The sequence below is a fragment of the Hylobates moloch genome, unplaced genomic scaffold (assembly GCF_009828535.3).
Source record: "Hylobates moloch isolate HMO894 unplaced genomic scaffold, HMol_V3 SCAFFOLD_2, whole genome shotgun sequence".
Classification (NCBI taxonomy): Eukaryota; Metazoa; Chordata; class Mammalia; order Primates; family Hylobatidae; genus Hylobates; species Hylobates moloch.
The window spans coordinates 59,228,738-59,248,835 of record NW_026652277.1 but is presented as its reverse complement, the minus strand read 5'-3'; the positions used below and the strand labels follow the sequence as shown (position 1 = coordinate 59,248,835).

Genomic DNA, 20,098 nt, shown 5'->3' with positions numbered 1-20,098 from the left:
GCCACCCCTGGGATTTTGACTAAAGAACCTTTATATCTATCAATCATCTATCTACCTACCTATCTATTATCATCTACACACACAATTAATAATTAATCCAGTCCATCATATTGTATGAATGTCCCCCAAGATGAGGCCACTCAGGTTTACAGATTTCCTCTCAATCTTGTCAGGTTTCAAAAGCAGAGTGACCTTCATACAGATAGAGCTTCGGGGTGGTTCCAAGATGGCTGAATAGGAACAGCACCAGTCTACAGCTCCCAGCGTAAGCGACGCAGAAGACGGATGATTTCTGCATTTCCAACTGAGGTACTTGGTTCATCTCACTGGGGATTGTCGGACAGTGGGTGCAGGACAGTGGGTGCAGCCCACTGAGCATGAGCTGAAGCAGGGAAAGGCATCGCCTCACCTGGGAAGCCCAAGGGGTCAGGGAATTCCCTTTCCTAGCCACGGAAAGGGGTGACAGATGGCACCTGGAAAATCAGGTCACTCCCACCGTAATACTGCGCTTTTCTGATGGTCTTAGCAAACAGTATACCAGGAGATTATATCCTGCACCTGGCTCAGAGGGTCCTACGCCCACAGAGCCTCATTCATTGCTAGCACAGCAGCCTGAGATCAAACTGCAAGGCGGCAGCGAGGCTGTGGGAGGGGCGACCGCCATTGCAGAGGCTTGAGCGGCTGGGAAGCTCGAACTGGGTGGAGCTCACCGCAGCTCACGGAGGCCTGCCTGCCTCTGTAAACTCCACCTCTGGGGGCAGGGCATAGCCAAACAAAAGGCAGCAGAAAACTCGGCAGACTTAAATGTCCCTGTCTGATAGCTTGGAAGACAGTAGTGGTTCTCCCAGCACACAGCTTCAGATCTGAGAACGGACAGACTGCCTCCTCAAGTGGGTCCCTGACCCCTGAGTAGCCTAACTGGGAGGCACCCCCCAGTAGAGGCAGACTGACACCTCACACAGACTGGTACTCCTCTGAGACAAAACTTCCAGAGGAACGATCAGGCAGCAACATTTGCTGTTCAGCAATATTCTGTGTTCTGCAGCCTCTGCTGCTGATACCCAGGCAAACAGGGTCTGGAGTGGACCTCCGGCAAACTCCAACAGACCTGCAGCTGAGGGTCCTGAGTGTTAGAAGGAAAACTAACAAACAGAAAGGACATCCACACCAAAACCCCATCTGTATGTCACCATCATCAAAGACCAAAGATAGATAAAACCACGAAGGTGGGGAAAAAACAAAGCAGAGAAACTGAAAATTCTAAAAATCGGAGCACCTCTTCTCCTCCAAAGGAACACAGCTCCTCACCAGCAACAGAACAAAGCTGAATGGAGAATGACTTTGGTGATTTGAGAGAAGAAGGCTTCAGATGATCAAACTTCTCTGAGCTAAAGGAGGAAGTTCGAACCCATGGCAAAGAAGTTGAAAACCTTGAAAAAAGATTAGATGAATGGCTAACTAGAATAACCAATGCAGAGAAGTCCTTAAAGGATCTGATGGAGCTGAAAACCAAGGCATGAGATCTATGTGACAAATGCACAAGCTTCAGTAGCTGATTCGATCAACTGAAAGAAAGGGTATCAGTGGTGGAAGATCAAATGAATGAAATGAAGCAAGAAGAGAAGTTTAGAGAAAAAAGAATACAAAGAGGCTGGGCACGGTGGCTCGCGCCTGTAATCCCAGCACTTTGGGAGGCTGAGGTGGGCAGATCACCTGAGGTCGGGAGTTTGAGACCAGCCTGACTAACGTGGAGAAACCTCATCTCTACTAAAAAATACAAAATTAGCTGGGCATGGTGGTGTGCACCTGTAATCCCAGCTTCTCAGGGGGCTGAGGCAGGAGAATCGCTTGAACCCGGGAGGCCGAGGTTGCGGTGAGCTGAGATCGTGCCATTGCACTCCAGCCTGGGCAACAAGAGCGAAACTCTGTCTAAAAAAAAAAAAAAAAAAAGAATAAAAAGAAATGAACAAAGCCTCCAAGTAATATGGGACTATGTGAAAAGACCAAATCTACATCTGATTTGTGTACCTGAAAGTGACAGGGAGAATGGAACCAAGTTGGAAAACACTCTGCAGGATATTATCCAGGAGAACTTCCCCAATCTAGCAAGGCAGGCAAGCATTCAAATTCAGGAAATACAGAGAACACCACAAAGATACAACTCAAGAAGAGCAACTCCAAGACACATAATTGTCAGATTCACCAAAGTTGAAATTAAAGAAAAAATGTTAAGGGCAGGCAGAGAGAAAGGTCGGGTTACCCACAAAGGGAAGCCCATCAGACTAACAGCTGATCTCTCGGCAGAAACTCTACAAGCCAGAAGAGAGTGGGGGCTGATATTCAACATTCTAAAAGAAAAGAATTTTCAACCCAGAATTTCATATCCAGCCAAACTAAGCTTCATACGTGAAGGAGAAATAAAATCCTTTACAAACAAGCAGATGCTGAGCTATTTTGTCACCACCAGGCCTGCCCTACAAGAGCTCCTGAAGGAAGCACTAAACATGGAAAGGAACAACCGGTGCCAGCCACTGCAAAAACATACCAAATTGTAAAGACCATCGAGGCTCAGAAGAAACTGCATCAACTAATGAGCAAAATAACCAGCTAATATCATGATGACAGGATCAAATTCACACATAACAATATTAACATTAAATGTAAATGGGCTAAATGCTCCAATTAAAAGTCACAGACTGGCAAATTGGATAAAGAGTCAAGACCCATCAGTGTGCTGTATTCAGGAAACCCATCTCATGTGCAGAGACACACATAGGCTCAAAATAAAGGGATGGAGGAAGATCTACCAAGCAAATGGAAAACAAAAAAAGGCAGGGGTTGCAATCCTAGTCTCTGATATAACAGACATTAAACCAACAAAGATCAAAAGAGACAAAGAAAGCCATTACATAATGGTAAAGGGATCAATTCAACAAGAAGAGCTAACTGTCCTAAATATATATGCACCCAACACAGGAGCACCTAGATTCATAAAGCAAGTCCTGAGTGACCTACAAAGAGACTTAGACTCCAACACAATAATAACAGGAGACTTTAACACCCCACTGTCAATATTAGACAGATCAACAAGACAGAAAGTTAACAAGGATATCCAGGAATTGAACTCAGCTCTGCACGAAGCAGACCTAATAGACATCTACAGAACTCTCCTCCCCAAATCAACAGAATATACATTCTTCTCAGCACCATACCGCACTTATTCCAAAATTGACCACATAGTTGGAAGTAAAACACTCCTGAGCAAATGTAAAAATGATAAAGGGGATACCACCACCAATCCCACAGAAATACAAACTACCATCAGAGAATACTATAAACACCTCTATGCAAATCAACTAGAAAATCTAGAAGAAATGGATAAATTCCTGGACACATACACCCTCCCAAGACTAAACTAGGAATAAGTTAAATCCCTGAATAGACCAATAATAGGCTCTGAAATTGAGGCAATAATTAATAGCCTACCAACCAAAAAAAGTCCAGGACCAGATGGATTCATGGCCGAATTCTCCCAGAGGTATAAGAGGGAGCTGTTATCATTCCTTCTGAAACTATTCCAATCAATAGAAAAAGAGAGAATCCTCCCTAACTCATTTATGAGGCCAGCATCATTCTGATACCAAAGCCTGGCAGAGACACAACAAAGAAAGAGAATTTTAGACCAATATCCCTGATGAACATTGATGCAAAAATTCTCAATAAGACTGGTAAACCAAATCCAGCAGCACATCAAAAAGCTTATCCACCATGATCAAGTGGGCTTCACCCCTGGGATGCAAGGCTGGTTCAACATATGCAAGTCAATAAACGTAATACAGTATATAAACAGAACTAAAGAGAAAAAACATATGATTATCTCAATAGATGCAGAAAAGGCCTTTGACAAAATTCAACAGCCCTTCTTGCTAAAAGCTCTCAATAAATTAGGTATTGATAGGACGTATCTCAAAATAATAAGAGCTATTTATGACAAACCCACAGCCAATATCATACTGAATGGACAAAAACTGGAAGCATTCCCTTTGAAAACTGGCACGAGACAGGGATGCCCTCTCTCACCACTCCTATTCAACATAGTGTTGGAAGTTCTGGCCAGTGCAATCAGGCAGGAGAAAGAAATAAAGGGTATTCAATTAGGAAAAGAGGAAGTCAAATTGTCCCTGTTTGCAGATGACATGATTGTATATTTAGAAAACCCCATCATCTCAGCCCAAAATCTCCTTAAGCTGATAAGCCACTTCAGCAAAGTCTCAGGATACAAAATCAATGTGCAAAAATCACAAGCATTCTTATACACCAATAACAAACAGAGAGCCAAATCATGAGTGAACTCCCATTCACAATTGCTTCAAAGAGAATAAAATACCTAGGAATCCAACTTACAAGGGATGTGAAGGACCTCTTCAAGGAGAACTACAAACCACTGCTCAATGAAATAAAAGAGGACACAAACAAATGGAAGAACATTCCATGCTCATGGGTAGAAAGAATCAATATCGTGAAAATGGCCATACTGCCCAAGGTAATTTATAGATTTGGTGTCATCCCCATCAAGCTACCAATGACTTTCTTCACAGAAATTGGAAAAAACTACTTTGAAGTTCATATGGAACCAAAAAAGAGCCCACATTGGCAAGTCAATCCTAAGCAAAAAAACAAAGCTGGAGGCATCAGGCTACCTGACTTCAAACTATACTACAAGGTTACAGTATTCAAAACAGCGTGGTACTGGTACCAAAACAGAGATATAGATCAATGGAACAGAACAGGGCCCTCAGAAATAATACCACACATCTACAACCATCTGATCTTTGACAAACCTGATGAAAACAAGCAATGGGGAAAGGATTCCCTATTTAATAAATGGTGCTGGGAAAACTGGCTAGCCATATGTAGAAAGCTGAAACTGGATCCCTTTCTTACACCTTAGAGAAAAATTAATTCAAGATGGATTAAAGACTTAAATGTTAGACCTAAAACCATAAAAACCCTAGAAGAAAACCTAGGCAATGCCATTCAGGACATAGGTATGGGCAAGGACTTCATGTCTAAAACGTCAAAAGCAGTGGCAACAAAAGCCAAAATTGACAGACGGGATCTAATTAAACTACAGAGGTTCTGCACAGCAAAATAAACACCATCAGAGTGAACAGGCAACCTACAGAATGGGAGAAAATTTTTGCAATCTACTCATCTGACAAAGGGCTAATATCCAGAATCTACAAAGAACTCAAACAAATTTACAAGAAAAAAACATACAACCCCATCAAAAAGTGGGCAAAGGATATGAACAGACACCTCTCAAAAGAAGACATTTATGCAGCCAGCAGACACATGAAAAAATGCTCATCATCACTAGCCATCAGAGAAATGCAAATCAAAACCACAGTGAGATACTACCTCACACCAGTTAGAATGGCAATTATTAAAAAGTCAGGAAACAACAGGCGCTGGAGAAGATGTGGAGAAACAGGAAAACTTTTACACTTTTGGTGGAACTGTAAACTAGTTCAACCATTGTGGAAGTCAGTGTGGCGATTCCTCAGGGATCTAGAACTAGAAACACCATTTGACCCAGCCATCCCATTACTGGGTATATACCCAAAGGATTATAAATCATGCTGCTATAAAGACACATGCACACGTATGTTTATTGTGGCACTATTCACAATAGCAAAGACTTGGAACCAACCCAAATGTCCAATAATGATGGACCGGATTAAGAAAATGTGGCACATATACACCATGGAATACTATGCAGCCATAAAAAAGGATAGGTTCATGTCCTTTGTAGCGACATGGATGAAGCTGGAAACCATCATTCTCAGCAAACTATCACAAGGATAAAAAACCAAACACCACAAGTTCTCACTCATAGGTGGGAACTGAACAATGAGAACAATTGGACACAGGAAGGGGAACATCACACACTGGGGCCTGTTGTGGGGTGGGGGGAGGAGGGAGGGATAGCATTAGGAGATATAGCTAATGTAAATTATGAGTTAATGGGTGCAGCACACCAACATGGCACATGGATACATATGTAACAAACCTGCAAGTTGTGCGCATGTACCCTAAAACTTAATGTATAATTGAAAAAGAAAATACTCATTGGATAGGAAAAAAAAAAAAAAAACAAGATACAGCTTCACCCTTTCAGGCATCTGGGATAATTGATCTAAGAGACAATATCCTCTTGCTCTGAGACTCTTGAATTGTTAATGTAATATTGAATTTTCCTTAATTAATAACCCATATATTTATTTCTTTACTATCTGCTACAATTTCTCTTTCTTTCCATTAATATCCAAACTTTTTTACCTTTGGAAGGAACATTAGAATCACCACTGTGCTGGAGTCTTTATTGCAGGTAGCAATACAAGAGTAGCAAGCAGCTCCTCCTCAGTCCACAGGCATTCAGACAGGGTAATGTTATGTAGGTGCAGAATGAGTGAGCTATTTTTACTACCAGGCAATATAGCTGCATTCACTGTTAGCCCCAGTTTTGGTAGATGGGGAGAAGGCACAACTCACCCATGTGCCCTTAGGAATTTTGACATAAGGTTTAAAAACATAGTTACAGTTTTTGCTCAGAAATTTTCCCTGCTGTTCCAGCACTCGCAGTCGCAGTTCTGGTGTTGTTGAGAGGTGAATCCGGCTGGTCTTCTGAGTCAGGTGGGGACTTGGAGAACTGTTCTGTCTAGCTAAAGGCTTGTAAACGCACCAATCAGTGCTCTGTGTCTAGCTAAAGGTTTGTAAATGCACCAATCAGCACTCGTAAAAACAGACCAATTAGCACTCTGTAAAATGGACCAATCAGCAGGATGTGGGCGGGGCCAAATAAGGGAATAAAAGCTGGCCACCCGAGCCAGCAGCTGCAACCTGATGGGGTCCCTTTAGGTGCTGTGGACGATTTGTTTTTCTGCTCTTCACAATAAATCTTGCTGCTGCTCACTCTTTGGGTTCACACTACTTTTATGAGCTGTAAAACTCACTAGGAAGGTCTGCGGCTTCACTCCTGGAGTCAGTGACACCACGAACCCACTGGGAGGAACAAACAACTCCCGACGCTCCAACTTTAAGAGCTGTAACACTCGCTGTAAAGGTCTATGGCCTCACGCCTGAAGTCAAGTGAGACCACGAACCCACTAGAAGGAAGAAACTCTGGACACATCTGAACATCTGAAGGAGCAAATTCCGGACACACCATCTTTAAGAACTGTAACACTCACCGTGAGGGTCCGCGGCTTCATTCTTGAACTCAGTGAGACCAAGAACACACCGGAAGGAACCAATTCCAGACACACTAGGACCACTGCATCAGGTAGGGGAGAAAAAATATTTTTTTTTTCTGAGGTGATTTGGGGAAGAAAGAAAAAATTATAGTCGTTGTATCAGTATATGCCTTGCTTGGCAAGAACTGCATAGTCATAACAGCATGGTCCCCGGCCCCTCTTCCCCAGATCACCAGAAAAACAGAAAAAAATCTAGCAGGGACACTCTAGTCCTACTATGAGTGTGAGCAGACTCTTGAAGGTGTGTAAGTCAGCTCTTCATGCTTTTATTTCCCCCTAATTTAGACAACCAGTGTTTCCATTGCCTGCTCTACTTCTCTATCAAATTACTCTAAGGAGGATCTGTGCCTATTGTTGGACATTATAAGCTATACAGTGTATTCCTTGGTCTTGGAAAATGATGGCTAGCCATCCATATCCATGCAATATAATATAATATAATATAATGCACTTGGAGCATTTTCGTCTTCCATTGGATATGCAAAGCCCACTGCATAGCCAGTGTCTATTCCTGTCAAGACTCATTTGTAGTTCCCCAGGGCTACTAGCATCTGTCTCACTTTCCAGCTATGTTCAGAGCCTTCCCACCAGAGAATCTGTCCCATAGCCGTCAGCAGTTGCTGTCTCTCTTGCTGAGAAACAACAGTTCTTTCTGGCATTTTGTGCCTGAGAAGGTGCAAAAGAAACATGTCTACATTCAGCCTGTCTCTGCTCTGTTACAATATCCCCATATCCACTCATTTCAAGGACCCAGGTGGCCACTTCAAGGGAGTACATGGGGATATCTGCTTGTCGATTCCAGTCACTTTCTGAACCTGGAAGGGAGTTCTTCAGATGAGCATTGACTTATTCTTCTTTAATGCACCCCTCAAATTCTCCACAGGACCATCCTCCATATGTGCATCCATTTAATAGGTCAGATTTCCATGGCCCTCTTGCCTAAGTGTAATGGCTAGGCCATGGGTCACTGGCCATGGGTCAGTAAACACCCAAACTCAGGGGTTTTTACCACTGATCAATTCTTCCATCACTGTTAGAAAAACAGCATGCAATTCTGCCCACTGAGCAGACCTGTTTTTACTTTCTTGATCGAAGTAGCTGCCTTCCAAATAGGTGGTGTCCATTTACCCTGGAATTGCATCCACAAACCAAGCAGCTGTTAGTTAGTCAGTCCTCTCCTGTTTATCAGGCACTGTAGAATCCAGTAGTTTCTCACACAGTTCCAGAGTCAGCCTTAGGGGAAAGGAAACACCCTGCTCAAGAGTATCCCCTCCTGGCATTTCCCGGGTAGCATGATCCTCTATAAACCATGTGCGTTTTATTATGGAACTCTCCTGGGCACTGCCATCCCCATTAGACTATTTCTCTGACACCACCCAAGACAACATGGGTATCTCAGGTGTCACAGGGGTAGCTTCAGCTAACATTTCATAGCAAGCCTTCTCAAGTGGAAATTCTCTAGTCCAAAGTCCCAGTAGATTTTGCTGGGAGGTGCTCAGAGGCTTTTGCCATAAGGCCTAGGGGGAATGCTTCACAGAGGGTTATCAAGGGGAGAATTTATCCCTACTGGCACTCTAGCTTCTACCCTGTACTGCACAGACTTAGAAAGTTTTACTGGTTCTCATTTAGCATGTCCAATTAATACTGCTTGAAGGGCAGATTTAAATGCCTTCTCTTTTACCGTACCAGGTGGGGGAAACATCTAATCAGATACAATGTTCAAATACACCAACTTTCAGAAGCCCATCAACTTTTGCATTTTTAATTTTCTAGTTTCAGTAACTTCTCCACCCTCAGACTATTTTACCTTCTCGTGTGCAAAAAGCTTTGTGCAAAAATCCCCAGCCAAGGATTAAGCCAAAGGACCCTGGCCCTTTTGTCAACCTTTATCTTGATTAGTCTGCCCAATTATTGCCACTGGCAGTTTCAGATCAGATTTTTCATTGTAACCTCTGCCTTCTAGCTTTTTGAGTTTCTCCAAACTGGTTTGGGGCCTTTTAGTGTTGGGGGACCAGAAGGGGTTCCCTTTGGCCCTCCCAACCTTCAATAGTATTATATTAAGGCCTTTGTTATAACCCCATCAATTTCCATCTTACTCATTTCCATTTCTTAATAACTGTCTAAAGATTTCCACCCTCCTGGGACGAGTCCCATGACTCTCCGCTTTCCTTTTCTTCTAGTTTCAGCCCATCAATGTTTTCTTTATTCACCTTATTTCTTAATAACCTTTAAAAAATTTCCACCTTCCTGTGATGAGTCCTTTGACTCTCCCTTTTGCCTTTCACCATTCTCTTATTAATTAACCTATTTTTTTTTCTTTTTTGAGACAGTCTCATTCTGTCACCCAGGGTGGAGTGCTGTGGCACGATATTGGCTCACTGCAACCTCCATCTCCCAAGTTCAAGAGATTCTTGTGCCTCAGAATCCTGAGTAGCTGGGATTACAGGCATGTGCCACCATGGTCGGCTAATTTTTTTTTTTTTTTTGGTAGAGACAGGGTTTTGCCATGTTGTCTAGGCTGCTCTAGAACTCCTGACCTCAAGTAATCCACCTGCCTTGGCCTCCCAAAGTGCTGAGATTATAGGTGTGAGCCACCGTGACCGGTCTAATTAACCTGATGTTTTTATTAGCATCTGTAAGACCCATGAGGGGAAACTGAGACAAAATTTGATAAGGATTTTAGAAATGTTGTTTGATTTACATGCCTTCTGTTTTACAGTACCGGGTAGGGGAAACATTCCCCAATCAGATACAGCATTCATTCCCATAATAAAACCAGGTAATGCTTTTAAGGGGCCCTCTTCTGCAGGAGTAATGTCATGTGGGATGCCCAGGTAGAAGGGGCCTCTTTAACCACAACATTTACCATAACCTGCGTAATGGGCATATTCAGTGGTGAATATCCCCGTCATCAAAAAGCCAGTCCCACATGGCTTACATACAAAGCATATCAACTGCCTCATCTGGGGTGCTCCACTTGGCATTTATAGGTAGAGTTGGACAGTTCCCCTTTTCAGGGTAAACAGACATTACAGTGGATTTTATCCATTCCACCAGGCTGGCTATTCGCTGAGGAATTACCTCCTGTGTACCTGGATTGTATACACCCATCTGCGATTGTTCAGTGTTGAGTTGTGGGTCTTACATAAACCTAAACATGCTGTTCCACTCTGCAGCATTTAAAATCAAAGCTGCTGCCCCTAAATTTGATACTCTCATAGTCCATTTTAGTAAAAGTTTCTCAGGAAGTTGATATCAATCTACAAAATGGAACAATTCCTTCACATTATATCCTCTGGTTTCAACTGTTACCTGGTTTTGCCCTCCTTTCACATTGATTATGTTATTGGTAATCATAGGTTTCAGGGCTACTTTCTGTTGTCACCACACAATTTTCTCTTTTGTGGGTGACTTTGAGGCTAGTGGCCTGTGCTCAGACAGAGCTACATCTGAGCTTGGTCCAGCCTGGAGTCCTGAACCAGCACCTTCTCTTACTTTCATTTTAGCCAGGATAGATAACAGTAACCAAGGGATTGAATATTTTGCTTTATTTCTTATTAGTTTGCATTTTCTTAGGCATCCACCACTGAACCAGTTCCTAGGGAGTTGAGTCCATCTCGAGATTCCACTGGTAACGTTCACCTTTAGTAACTGATCTCAGTACAGCTACTGGCTTCATACGACAGGTGACCACATGGCCACTCAGGAATCAAAAGTTCCTCATCCCCCACCCTGTTATCCTTTCTCTTCCCAAACCACATGTTTCCACGAGTCAAAGACAATTTGAGCAAATTCCATTTTCCTGACACCAATATGTTTAGGGAATACTCTCCTCAAACTGTGCTTTTCCTCTACTCTCACACCACAACAATCGTCAACACAGGAGGCTTCTGTGACCAAATGTGTGCGGGGTTTTCCTACATATCAAGCAGTGGACACCAGCGGGGTGTCCTCTAATTCAGTTCTGATACTCTTTACCCAGAGATAATGTCAGATCCTACAGGTTGAGGCCTCAGTCTCCAAGACTGCCCCCTACCCACGAGTCCCAAGTCCCGGCCTATGGAACTTCTGACTGACCAGCTTCAGGTTGGGGTTCCTATGACCCCGTCATTGGGTTTGACTAATTTGCTGAAGCAGCTCACAGAACTCAGGAAAACACTATGTTTACTAGTTTATTATAAAGGATATTGATGAAGAAATATATAGGGCGAGGTATGGGGGAAGGAAGGTATGAGCCACCCTCCGAACCTCCACGTGTTCAGCTATGTGGAAGCTCCTTCGTTTTTCTATTACCCGAAGCAACTTGTATAAGATAGAAATTATCTATTTCTTGAAGGTTTTGTGAAGTATACCTATACATTTTTGTCCAGGAGAATCTTTAAAACCTACCAGTTATTTTATTTGTGATAGAGGTGGTAAGAGAAGTCATATTTGTATTAACCTGTAAATGAATAAAATGTCTTTGGAAGTACTCATGAGTTAATGAAAACATTGGACTGCCTTTGAGAGAGATACTGGGTAGATGGAGGAGAGATGGGAAAAAGTTTTTAGTATAATCACTTGGAGTACTTTAAATTTAGCCCATGTGAATGTACCATCTTTTGAAATTAACAAAATAAAATATGTAAAAATGAAAAGTATAGACTAAAACTTACACTATTATTTTATGATTTTAAGGATTTCCTTATTTCTGCTTAGGCTCCCCTTTTCATTCCTAATACTGCTTTTTTTTTTTTTCTTTTTATTTTTTGAGACAGAGTCTCACTCTGTCACCCAGGCTGGAGTACAGTGGTGCAATCTCAGCTCACTACAACCTCTGCCTCCCAGGTTCAAGTGATCCTCCTGCCTCAGCCTCCCTAGTAGCTGGGATTACAGGGGTGTGCCACCACACCTGGCTAATTTTTGTATTTTTAGTAGAGACAGGTTTCACCTGACCTCAGGTGATCTGCCCACCTTGGCCTCCCAAAGTGCTGGGATTACAGGCATGAGCCACTGTGCTCAGACCTAATATTGCTTGTTTTTGTGACTTATTTCTTATATCCTTTTTTCACCTTGATTGCTAACAGCTTATTTATTTTGTTAAACTTTTCGAACACTAGCTTTCAGATTCTCTATTCTTTTATTTTTTATTTTTTATTTTTTTGAGATGGAGTTTTCGCTCTTGTTGCCCAGGCTGGAGTGCAATGGCATGATCTCGGCTCACTGCAACCCCCGTCTCCCAGGTTCAAGCGATTCTCCTGCCTCAGCCTCCTGAGTAGCTAGAATTACAGGCACCCACCACCACGCCTGGCTAAATTTTTTTGTATTTTTAGTAGAGATAGGGTTTCACCATGTTGGCCAGGCTGGTCTTAAACTGCTGACCTTAGGTGATCTGCCCACCTCGGCCTCCCAAGTGCTGGGATTACAGGCATGAGCCACTGTGCCTGGCCCAGAGTCTCTATTCTTTTCTGTTGCTTGTTTGCTATTTCTTCAGTTTCTGGGTGTAGCTTTATTATTTTCTCTCTGCTACTTTGTTGGGTTTTCTCACTCTCTAATTTGTATACTTACTTAACAAATGTAGTTCTCCTTCCCCTACCTCATACTTCCCTTAAATGCAGTTAAGACTTTAAATTTCCTTCTATATCAGGGGTCCCACTACTGGTCCATGGCCTGTTAAGAACCAGATCTCACAGCAGGAGGTGAGTGGCAGGAGAGTGAGTGAAGCATCATCTATATTTATAGCCACTCCCCATCACTTGCATTACCACCTGAGCTCCACCTCCTGCCAGATCAGTGGCAGCATTAGATTCTCACAGGAGTACAAACCCTATTGTGAACTGCGCATGCGAGGGATTTAGGTTGTGTGCTCTTTATGAGAATCTAATGCCTGATGAACTGTCACTGTCTCCCATCACCCCCAGATGGGACTGTCTAGTTGCAGGAAAACAAGCTCAGGGCTCTTACTGATTCTACATTATGACGAGTTTTATACTTATTTCATTATATATTACAATGTAATAATAATAGAAATAAAGTGCACAATAAATGTAATGTGCTTGAATCATTCCAAAACCACACCCCTGACCCTGGTCCATAGAAAACTTGTCTTCCACAAAACCAGTCCCTGGTGCCAAAAACATCGGGGACTGCTACTCTAGATGTACTCTAGGTGCACCCCCCATCCCCAGGTTTTAGTATACAGTAGTTTACTTTATTTTTAACTGTCATTTTTATTGTTCATTTTCACAAGTTAAAAAATTCTTTTGTTTATGTAAATTAATCATTTATTAACACCACACTCTAAAAAACTGAGCTAACCAACTACATAAGTTAGAATTTCAAAATCAGTAGATTGTAGATACTGTATCTTATTTTTGTGTGCCACATTATTAAATAAAACAATAGATAAATTATTCTGATGTGGCAACCAAGGAAATGAAATCAATCTATGTATTTTGATACCTCAGTTAAGTTTCTCAGTTTAGAAAAATGATACAAAACAAAAACTTTTATACAACATCAGCTGTGGTTGCTATTATGTCACAAAATATCTTAGACTACAGTTTTTTTCAGGGTCAAAGACGTGATGGCTCAGAGTTTTGTCTCATTCCTAGATTATTCTTTTTGCAGTGTTTTCCTTTCTTTGAGTTCTTTAAGCTTTCTTCTCTTTATCTATTCATGTCACCAAAACCAGGAAAAATCTGAGAATCTATCATTGATACTCACTTGCTGTCTGATTACATTTAATCTGAAGCTAATTTGCATTTCAACCATCTATCTGCATTTAAATTCTATTGTTTGTGAGTTTTATTTTTTATTTTATTATTTTTTTTTGACATGGAGTCTCACTGTGTCACCCAGGCTGGAGTGGAGTGGCGCTATCTCGGCTCACTGCAAGCTCCGCCTCTGGGTTCACACCATTCTCCTGCCTCAGCCTCCTGAGTAGCTGGGATTATAGGCGCCCACCACCACAACAAGCTAATTTTTGTATTTTTAGTAGAGACGGGGTTTCACCATGTTAGCCAGGATGGTCTCGGTCTCCTGACCTTGTGATCTGCCCGCCTCGGCCTCCCAAAGTGCTGGGATTATAGGCGTGAGCCACCGCGCCTGGCCTCTTTGTGAGTTTTAAAAGTATCTGCAAGAGGTGAGAATATATTAAGGTGAGAGTCAGTGAGGCCCCTGAGACCTCAGGAAGCATATAAAACCAAAACCCCCAGAAAGAAGCCTGGAGTTTGTCTTTCTGAGTAACTCGAAATGCAGAACCAGAATATCTTGAGTTCTTTCTTTCTTTGCCCTCGACTCAATTCCTTTGAGAAGACTGTTCAAGCAAGAGCCAAGTTTCAAGAACTTCTGAGGATGCCCACTGCCATCTGTGGCCTCACTATCTCACTGCAGTTGTGTCTATTAGAATGTATCCTTCCCTCCTTGTTACTTTTTTTTTTGCCTAATCAGAGGGCCTCTTCTTTGACCCAGTCCTTGCCAGTTTTTTCTTTTCTTTTTCTTTTCCTTTCCTTTCCTTTTATTTTATTTTTATTTATTTATTTTTGAGACAGCATCTTACTCTGTTGCCCAGGCTGGAGTGCAGTGTGGTGATCTCAGCTCACTGCAACCTCCACCTTCCCAGGTTCAAGCGATTCTTGTGCCTCAGCCTCCCTAGTAGCTGGGATTTTATAGGCACACACCACCACGCCTAGCTAATTTTTGTATTTTTAGTAGAGACGGGGTTTCTCCATGTTGGCCAGGCTGGTCTCTAACTCCTGACCTCAAGTGATCCGCCCGCCTCAGATCACAAAGTGCTGGGATTACAAGCGTGAACCATCGTGCCCAGCCAGATTTACCTTTAGTACGATTCAAGAGACATAATGTTGATGACATAATGTTGATAATTTGCTATGCACAAAGCACTATGACAAACACTATTCTAATTATTAGTTTGTAGTAAAACTTTCAGAGTGTTTAGGAATGTATGTAAACCATTTCTAATTCCGGATTTGACATTTCTTACTAAAGTGCATTGGCACGTTACTTTGTTACTATGTTTCCTACTTTTTGTGTGTGTGGGGGGGGCGCCGTGTTGCTCATACTGCTTCGCATTATAGTAAGGTTTATGTCAATTATTTCCTCTGTTGTATTTTTAACTCCTTGAGGAGACTACATCTTCGTATTTAACATAGGAATTAGAAACAGGTCCTTAACACTTTGTAGGTACTTAAATGCATGAACATAAAAGCATCGATAAATAGTGAAAGCTTTTTTTTTCCTCATTCCTCCTGTAGACATTGATAATATCAGAAGCTTTGAGAGATATTTGAATATCTCTATTCGTAGGGCTTACTGGTAAATGTTTAACAAGCAGCTTTCTAAAAAAGGTATGCATGTATGTATATGTTTATTATAAAGTTTATTGATACGTACAATGTGTAGCACAACTTAGAAATAATAATAAAATATATAGTGCTTTTAATATAGCCAATTGATTCTCACAGAATTCTTTCTGATTTTTTTTTTTTTTTTTTTTTTTTTACCAGCCTCCTGTATCCATAGTTTCCCTATGGTTGTAGTTAATGAACGCGATGTGGTTAATCATGAATGTTGGTTGATATGTTTGTTTACATTAACTAGTAAGAAGGAAGTGAAAAAGAAAAGACTGATGTTAAAACATCACTTGTTTGTCAATTATGTGTGTGACTTTTTTGCTGAATTAGGTGAGTTTTCAAATACTGGGAAAGTATTTCTCCAATTTTTTGGTGCTACTTACAATATGACATAATACGACACACTTTAATCTGCATTATTAACATTTTCTCCATGCTTTTCTTGTCTATTATCAAAACAAGAAATCAAGGCTTGATTTGTAGTGTTTCCAAAAATAAATAGGAGTAATTTCTCTTTTTCTAAGTACCTTGTTAGATATACATGATATTTATCATTTAGTAGCATAAATATGAATTTGCTGGCTGAAAATTACTACTCTTGCTGTATGTGTATGTTTGTATGTTTTGGTGTGTGTGCGGATACATAGTTAAGTTGGTCTACCCTATTACTTTTACACTTATCAATTGTTCCTATAAACAAAAAGGTGAATTCTACTATGGTGTGAGACTCTGTCAGATATTTCATCCTGATTAGTTACAGTAAATCACTTTCCCTTTCTAGGCCTCTGATTTCTCATCTATAAACTTGTGAGATTGAATTAGATTATCTCTAATGTTTCCTTCAGACTCTGTTATTCATGGTGATGACAGATTACTGTTTTTACATGCTTGCCGTTTATCCTGTGAAAGGCTGATAATTCTCCATTCTGTGATGTCAGGCTTCACCGACCAATGGTGTTTTTTTCTATGCACTTCAGAGGTTTAGTGATGTCAGGCTTTGCTAGATGACTTGTGTTAGCTAATGGACTCTAAGCAGAAATGATGTCTGCTATTACTGACCAGCAGCACTAAGGGCCGTCGGTGATTTGGCCTTCTCTTTTCCCACTGCCACAGCAATGACAAAGCTCCACATGAAGACTGCTACTCTACCTAAATCACAAATGGAAAAGAAGGTGGAACACACAGGCAACCTCCCACTGACATGTAGAGTAACAAGATATTTGTTGTTGTAAGCCCTGAGAGGATGGATTTTTGTTACTGCATCATAATTTGTCAAGACCTGGTTAGTATATGAAGTCATCAATAATTGAATTCATCAATAAAATTTTAAAAGTAATAATTTCCAATTAAAATTTAGTCTAAAATTCATAAACATATAAGTAATATATATAGACATTATAGAAATAAATTGTAAAGCAAATTTAAAATAAAACATAAGAATAAAATTTATGTTGAAGAAATTGACCTAAATATGTATTCACAACATTCCTTGAAATTTTTGCCTTGACAGTAACAAATGCTGTTGAAGAGGTGAAGAAAAGGAAACCCTTGTACACTGTTGGTGGGAATGTAAATTAGTACAACCACTATGGAAAACAGTTTGAAGGTTCCTCAAAAAACTAAAAATTGAGCTACCATATGATCCAGAAATCCCACTGCTGGGTATATACCTAAAAGAAAGGAAAACAGTATATCAAAGAGATATCTGCACTCCTATATTTGTTGCAGTACTGTTTACAATAGCCCAAATTTGAAAGCAATCTAAATGTCCATCAACAGATGAATGGTTAAAGTGTGGTGCTTATACACAATGGAGTACTGCTTAGTCATAGAAAGAGTGAGATCCTGTCATTTGCCACAACATGGATGGAACTGGAGGCCATTATGTCAAGTGAAATAAGCCAGGCACAGAAAAGACAAACTTCACATGTTCTCATTTATTTGTGGGATCTAAGAATCAAAACAATTGAATTCACGGACATAGAGAGTAGAAGGATGGTTACCAGAGGCTGGGAAAGGTAGTGGGGGGCTGGGGACAATGGTTGACGGGTACAGAAAAAATAGAAAGAGTTAGACCTAGTAATTGATAGCACAATAGGGTCACTTTTTATAGTCAATAATAACTCAATAGTATATTAAAAATAATAAAAAGAATGTAATTGGATTGTTTATAACACAAAGGATAAATGCTTGAGGGGATGGATACCCCATTTTACATGATGTGATTATTAAACATTGCATGCCTGCATTAAAACATCTCATGTACCCCATAATTGTATACACTTACTGTGTACCCACAACAATTAAAATTAAATATTAAAAAGAAATTTCTGCCTTGAATTACTGAATGGTTCTTCTAAGTAAAAATGGATATTTTTCAAAAGAAATTCATTATTACAGTATTGCATGCCTACCCCCAAATGGCAATATTCCTTAGCAATTCTTAATTTCCAAAGATTAATTCAAGAGTAGGGCTTCTCCAGAAGTAATGTTTTGACTATATATTGGTTTTTGTCATTTTAAGCCTGGTTAAAGAAGCTAAAAAGTGTCTAAGATTATCCATACTTCATTTATGGCACAAGAACATTGATTCATTTTTCTCTCTGCTCACCATAGCAAAGGGAACCTGAAAGTAAATTATCTTTGCCTATGGCAGTGACTTATTCCCATGAACTTATGTCTTTAATATCATCAAGGGAATCTTTGCAGCAGTTTTACTACTTTATATACTTTTCTTTTGTTTGTTCACTAACTCTCTTGTTTTTGAAACCAATTATGTCTTAAATACATTTCTGAGGAGCAGCTACATGAGGCTTTAGAGACTTGCAGTTTTCATATTTATGTCTGACCTAAGATTTTGTCTCAGCATCACCACGTGCCCCTATGCTTCTGTGTGCAAAAGTAAAATATTCCTGAATGACCATCACATGTAAATTTATTATGGCTTTTAAAGATACATTTCACATGCCATGTGATTCACCCACTTAAAGTGTACAATTCAAGAGTTTTTAGTATATTCACAGAGTTATGCATCCATCAACACAATTTTAGTACATTGTCATTACCCCCTCCAAAAAACGCATATTCCCTAGCCATCACCCTACAATCTCCTTTTCCTCTCCAGCATCAGGCAACTGCCAATCTATTTTCTGTAATTTTACCATTCTTGAAAATTCGTATAAATGAAATCATGGAATATGTGGTCCTTTGTGATAGGTTTTTCACTTAACGTGTTTTCAAGGTTTATGCATGTAGTGGCATGTATCATTACTTCATTTCTTTTTTTTATTAAACAATATTTCATTGTATAAATATACTACATTTTGTTTATCCATTCATCAATTGATGGACATTTGGGTGGTTTCTCTTTTTTGCTGTTATGAATACTGCTGCTATGAACATTCGTGTGTGCGTTTTTGTGTAGATACGTTTTTATTTTCCTTGGGTATATACCTAGGAGTGGAATTGCTGGATCATGTGGTAACTCTGTTTAACCCTTTGAGAAACTGTCAGACTATTTTCCAAAGTGGCTACCACCATTTTACAGTCCCATGAGCAATATATGAGAATTTGAATATCTCCACATTCTTGCTAACATTTGTTATTGTCTATCTTTTTTCAGGTAGTCATCTTATTGGGTGTGAAATGACATCTGGTGGTTTTGATTTTCATTTCCCTGGTGGCTAATAATGTTGATCATCTTTTCATGTGCTTATTGACCATTTGTATATCATTTTTGGAGAACTATCTATTCACTTCCTTTGCCCATTTTTAAATTGGGCTATTGTATTAGTCCATTTTCATGCTGCTGATAAAGACATACCTGAGACTGGGAAGAAAAAGAGGTTTAATTAGGAACTTACAGTTCCACATGGCTGGGGAGGCCTCAGAATCATGGCAGGAGATAAAAGTCACTTCTTACATGGTGGCGGCAAGAGAAAAACGACAAAGATGTAGAAGGGGAAATCCTGATAAAACCATCGGATCTCATGAGACTTATTAACCTACCACAAGAACAGTATGGGAGAAACTGCCCCCATGATTCAAATGATCTCCCACTGGGTCCCTCTCACCACATGTGGGAATTATGGGATTACAATTCAAGATGAGATTTGGGTGGGGACACAGAGCCAAACCATATCATTCCACCCCTGGCCCCTCCAAATCTCATGTCCTCACATTTCAAAACTAATCACGCCTTCCCAACAGTCCCCCAAAGTCTTAACTCATTTTAGCATTAACCCAGAAGTCCACAGTAAAAAGTCTCATCTGAGACAAGACAAGTCCCTTCTGCCTATGAGCCTGTAAAATCAAAAGCAAGCTAGTTACTTCCTAGATACAATGGGGGTACAGGTATTGGGTAAATACAGTAGTTCCAAATGGGAGAAATTGGCCGAAACAAAGCAGTTACAGGGCCCATGCAAGTCC

General features: G+C 40.5%; 1 protein-coding gene across 2 annotated transcripts in view; it reads left to right on the top strand.

Moving 5' to 3' along the window:
- Positions 1 to 20,098, top strand: part of ALB (albumin) — a 166,490-nt gene that overhangs the window by 63,758 nt on the left and 82,634 nt on the right. For both annotated transcript variants that reach the window (XM_058433972.1, XM_058433981.1), the window contains exon 2: positions 174 to 309. The gene's annotated coding sequence lies outside the window, so the exon portion shown is untranslated. The remainder of the gene's footprint in view (positions 1 to 173; positions 310 to 20,098) is intronic.